Below are 5,975 nucleotides of genomic sequence, written 5' to 3' on the forward strand. Positions count from 1 at the left end.
GCGGGGAGCAGTGTTTCCTCAGGCAGACAAGACGTTGTAATCTTTGAAGATGTCAGCTGAAATCATGAAAATAAATGTTCGTAAATAATTCAGGTATGTGCTGTGTTATTTACATCTGTTAAAAAGAACTGTTTGTCTACAACTGTTTCGATACGTTCACGTCAATCGTTTTCCTGTTACAATTGTTGCATAAATGTTAACATGCAAATGGAATGGGGTCAGTTTTCTAATAAAATGCCTGTTGGCAGAGGTGGTTGGAAGAACACGTGCTGGAAGTTGAGAGAGAAAGTCAAGAGTGATGAATTCTAGCTGAACTTTTGCTTATTGTATTTATTTTATTTTGTTTTGCTTTTTACCAGCCCAGTTAACTGCACTGAAGAAGGTAATCTCTCAACGCCGTTAGCCTGACAGAACTTTGTTGCAGTCCCTTTTCTTGAAGATACTTCTGGGCATCATTGATTTCTGGGAGAATAGTTTTCCAAAATCTCGGGAATAAAAGAAACGGAAACGACAATACCGAGTTGAGAATTAAAGATGAATCTGATCTTGTGGTTGCATTTTCTCCTCTTTCTGTAATCTGTTCCAGGGCAATGACGACTTCCAATAATTTTTTGCCACATCATTTACAGCATCTGCTTGACTACTCCATGTAGTTTCCATAGTCTGCTTGATACTTAGACCGGTCAACTAAATCAAAACGTCCCAGCGATGTGTAGATGCAGAAAAGAACGAGAATAATCGGTCCAGTATGCCAAGAAATGTAATAGAGTGAACCGCTACAGAAGCGGCATGTAACACAAGCCATATTTAATGAATGATTAGTGCATGGCACGAATAGAGCTTGTGGGTTTATTTCGGAAATTTGTTTCTACACATCCGATCGGTGGTCTGCCATAATAGCAGCATTGTCAAATACCTGGCCAATGCAGTCAACAATCTGAATCCCATCTTTCTCCAGTTCTCTCAAAATCAGTTTAGAAATGTCCTCCACGCTTTTACTTTTTGTCTTGATGGAGTGGAGAAACGACTCCTCCACTGTCACTTTATTTTCGTCAATTTTTAAGTAGCGCAACACCTCACTCATCTGGTCCTTGTGAGATACATCAAGAGTGCTATAAAAAATTATGCAAAAATATTTGCTTTCCTTGATCTGATCGATGATTTTCTTTCTCACCTGTTTTGCTAAAATGCTCAGAAATTCATTTTGAATTTCTGGTGACAGATAAGAAGTAGCGATTTTCTTTCCCAGGTTTACTTTTATCAAATATCTACGGAGCACAGGGTCATACTTCGCCAATCAATTTACTAATTCTGAAAAAATTCTCTTTGTTTTCTTGACCTCTTTCATCATTATGGAGGTCTTTCCAGTGACCCCATAGTGCCAGATTCTACTTGGCGAGAAACCTGATGATGTCCAGCAATCTAGCTAGAATTTCCCGCCACTTCTTAGTTTCCTTCTCAATAAGATGTTGCTCTACTTTGTCAACTATGTTTCCTTCAGCAAGTCGGATCTCTAGATTCTTTCCAGTTGAGAAACGCTTGAGCAATATTAATTTGGCGTAAAATAATTTTTCATTTCAGAGACATTGTAGCATTTTAGAACACTAACCAAAAATTATTTTCCTCATGGAAATAAATTCTGTAAGCTTTGTTTTTTTTTGGTGGGGGGGGGGGTCTAAGCGATTACGTATAGTTTTCCAACCTTGCCAGTCAGATTCGGCTTAGTGAATATTTCTACCATGTTAGAGTAGCCCGTAAATGATTATTATTCATCCTGTTAGGTTAAATTAATGTACAAAAGTTTAAATTATAGGCACACCTCGACACACTCTTGTGGAATGAGGGTAAGCATTATGTTTGCAGAGAGGTCTGTGTTCGAAATCCAATCAGGGGAGGCTTAGGACTGTCCGATCTGTGTCACAAGCATGCATAGAGGTTGGCCTTCCTGAGCTGTTCGTTGTATGTAAACGTTCCATGGGTCGCTGCGGTTGGAAGCTCGTTTTCCAATCTCACACCCGACACCTCGGTCGAAGCTCAGCGAAGACCGAGTGGGGACAAACATTCTACGCCAAATGCCGGTTTGCACTTAGAGCATTGCCAGTGACCAGTGTTCTCGAACAGTCTAGGAACAGCTAGTGGGGCGGTAGCACAAAGGAACCACTAGTGAAACAGATGGGGATGCTGTTAGAGGAGTCCGCACCCAGTGGAGTTGGGTGCCGGGACGGGACTTTCTTACAAACTCGGAATTTTCCCTTACCTGGCGACTTGTCAAAACGCTCTGCCCCTCCTTGAAGAACTCAACCTGTACAATGAAGAACCCGGGTCTACTGACTGTGCTTCGACGAGGACATGAGGGAAACAGCTGCTCATGCCTTTTTCCGCTACAGCAGGCTCAAGACCCTCTTAGGGTACGTCAACAAGGTAACGACTCGCATTGATGCCAAGCGCTGGCTTGAACTCGATGAGTCATATTTTGTGGAGAACATTGATCTGCAGCTGCCTAGGGAGAAAAGAAAGGTTTTTCTAGCAATAGCGAGGATGATCATATTGATCACACGCCTTAAGCGAGTCTGCGAAGGGATATCTGTTCCAAATCGGGATCTGATCGTCTACTTTAAACATCTGCTTAAAGTAAAGATCAGATGCGATTGGAAGAGGTTGCCTCGAGTGGCCTTTGACAAGAGGTGGGTGCATGACGCTAGCTTGTGCATCCGACGAGGCACCAAGTTTGAATTCGTGTTACCACCAATAAGTATAGCACACGCGGTACTTGTTCCTACGGAGAACATCCCGCTAGGTTAGACAAATAAATAGTAAAGAGACTCTTGACTGGTGGTACAAATGAGATCCTGTCACTCGATTGTTTGTTTTTTTTGGCACTAGAGAACCTTCCAAGGCTACCCTACCACTAACCCCTCCCCCCCGACCTATCTTTTTGTTTTATCACCCCCTGGTACTCGGAGGTCGCCGCCTACCCCCCCCCCATCTTCCCCTTTTTTGTTTTTGACAATTATTTATTTTTCCTCCATACACCCGATAAGAATTCTTCCCAACCCCCACTAGAGATCTTCCCGCTTGTTTTCGGTGCCCCGGAAAACAGTAGGCGATCTAACTACTTAGATTAGCTCAGGGAGGGACCTTACTAACAATGCACTAATTTTATTTTTTGTATATTTTTTCTAGATTCCCCACTTCCCAACACGAACGGTTTCTCTTCCAAATTCAAGAACTTTTTATTTTCCAATGAATTGAAATTTTTTCACACGCACACATACACATTTTAATAATAAACTAAAAACAAAAAAAAATTTTTACACACACACACACACACACACACACACACACACACACACACACACACACACACAAATTGTAAATATATTCTTTTTTGCAAAAACGCTGGGGTTTTCATTAGTTAGTTTAGAGTCCACAGAGTGAATGAGGTATTGTGACAAATGTTAAGAGTAAAGTCACCAAAGACTCCATTTTCACTTTAGTAACAAAGATCCTGCAACACTCCCCATCCCACTTCTCGTATGGCCTTGTGCCTATTTTGTTTACAAATGTTAATTTTTTGCTTTTATTTTTTGAATTTCTCATTATTTAATTGTAAAAGTTTTTCATTACGGAAATAAACTATATAAACAAGATCAAAGTGTAGTATCTGTTCCGGCAGATACTGTAAGCAAAGACCATATGTAGGGGGCAGCCCCACATATAAGACCTTGGTCAATGTAGGGGAAACCCTTCATACCAATTGTCACTATCCAGCCTCCCTACTCCCCGGGGAGTTGGTCCCCATTTCCCCTTCACTCCTCACATTAAAAATCGGCCTTGTGCCTAATTTGCTCGGTTAGGGAGCAAATAAATACAGGTTTTCTTGGCCTTTTGGCCAAGATCAAAGTGTAGTATCTGTTCTCTCAGTTACTAAACTTTCCGCCACCGGGCTTTCGGGCTAGGTTAAGGTGTTTTCATACTAACTTTCGTTAGCAAGGACCGACCCCCTCCTTTGGGGAGTCAGGACCTAAAGGACCGACTCCACATTTGTGGGAGCTTGGACCCGGAAACCGATCCCCTTTTTTGGGAGACTGGAATCTCGGGACCAGCACCACTAGCTGGTAGTTGAGACCTGCTTTTGTTGTTTTTTTTTTGCATGCGTTTTTTCTTCGTTCCGGTCTCTTCCCTCTAGAGACAGGGGATGGTCTAATTTCTCCACACTTAATTGCCTGAGCAGCACTCTGACCTGCCAGGCCCAAACTTTGTCTATCTTCGCTGCTCTCCCAGTGGATCGAGCAGACAGGGTTCTCTTTCTCGCTTCCGTTGGGGTAAGTTAGTGGGTAGGGTGACGTGGGGTAGGGCGGGTGCTTCGTTTCTGCTCCCCTCTATGGGCAGGGATGCCTATCCCCTCTCTCTCTTAATTGCGACGCGGCACTCTGACCCGCTAGCACCCACTGCGTCTTTCTTCTCTGCTCTCCCCCCTCGCGGGGGGATCTGAGCTGCTAACCCGACATCCCCGTGAGGGGAAGTCAAAAACTCTAATTTCTTCAAAGTCCGCTCCTCCCCCTCCTCCCCCTCCATTCCCCTGGGTTTTCTTTTCCCCCACTACACTTTGGTCCGCGCCAGCGGCCAGTGCAACCGCCACGATGCCAGGCAGGAGGGGTACATCACCCCAAATGCGCAGCATCTCAACTGCGAACGACTCCCTATGTGAGGGAGCTGATGCATCTCCCGGCGAGACGGCGCCAGGAAACAAGGTAGGGCCCCGGCGCGCGGCGACCTTGGAAGAAAGCGGGAGGGTAGGGCCGCAGCCCGCGGCGACCCCCCGAAAAGCACCTGCAACCGCTCCCCACGAGGGCAACCCAGCGGAAAAAGCTGCCGCTAAGTCAATAGCTGGGGAAAGTGCAGAACCCAGCCAACCAGCTGCACCCCAGGACGGCAGAACCAAGGGAGGAAGACCGGGGAACCCATCCCCCGCTCCCCCAAAGGGCGACTCCCCAACAGAAAAGGAGGAGAACAGCACCGCGGACCAAACCGAGGCGCTGGATGAAGACGTAATAGCCTCCATCTGCTCACTATTCGGCGGGGAAGACAGTGATTGGCCCCCCAACACTCCTCAAGAGGACCAAATACGGAAAAGGGGTGACTCTCCGGCCAGTGGTAACAAAAGCAAGCTGGAAGGAGAGACACCCTTGACAGTACCCACCAAGGCTCCAGCTGGGAACACGGCACCAGAAGGGGAGACACCTCCATCCCCCAAGGGGACAGCCACCCAGCAAAGGAAGAAAATAAGAAAGGGGAGCGGCCCGGAGAGCAAACCAAGCCAGGACAAAACAACGCCAAAAACACAATGGCCTACTTTGCCTGGTAACGGGCCAGTTCCGAAACCAAAAAGGCCCATAACAGGGGAGAGCCCCACAACATCAGCTACGCCCCCCCAACCCGAGTCCAGCTGACACCCACCAGGATGGAGGACCGGCATGGGGCCCCAAAGAGCAGCAAGGGAAGTTGACGCCCGAAGACTACAGAGCACTCTTCGACTCCACTTACAAGGAGTATACCCAGGGGAACAACATCCAACCCCTCCCGGGTCAAGTGGAAGTTCTGGAGAAAAGAGTGCTCTCGCTGATAACTTCAGACACCAAGACAAGGGGTCTGACGGGCGTCAACAAGGACACCATGATGAACGTGTTGCTGGAGCAGAACATTCCCGCCAACTATATCTGTAGAAGGAGTTACGCACAGTGGGATGTTCTGCTCCCCACCTCCGAAGACGCAGTCAGGCTGTCCAGGACCTGCCATCAGAGCAGGAACATAAAGCTCCAACCCATCTATATGAACAAGAGGAGAGCAAATGTTTCTGCTCTAAACGTCCCCTGCTATATGGAGGCCAAACAACTGGGGGCTATCCTAAGCCAGTATGGGGACGTAGAGGAAGTCACCCCGGTCCGCGGATTAAGAAACATCATGACCGGGGA

General features: G+C 46.6%; 1 non-coding gene across 1 annotated transcript; it reads left to right on the forward strand.

Moving 5' to 3' along the window:
- Positions 1-3,872: 3,872 nt before the first annotated feature.
- On the forward strand, positions 3,873-4,069 carry LOC145252972 (U2 spliceosomal RNA). The gene has a single exon (XR_013863699.1). It is a non-coding gene; the product is annotated as a U2 spliceosomal RNA (small nuclear RNA).
- Positions 4,070-5,975: the final 1,906 nt, after the last annotated feature.

Source organism: Euprymna scolopes, chromosome 29 (genome assembly GCF_053919585.1).
Source record: "Euprymna scolopes isolate OS-2025 chromosome 29, ASM5391958v1, whole genome shotgun sequence".
NCBI lineage: Eukaryota > Metazoa > Mollusca > Cephalopoda > Sepiida > Sepiolidae > Euprymna > Euprymna scolopes.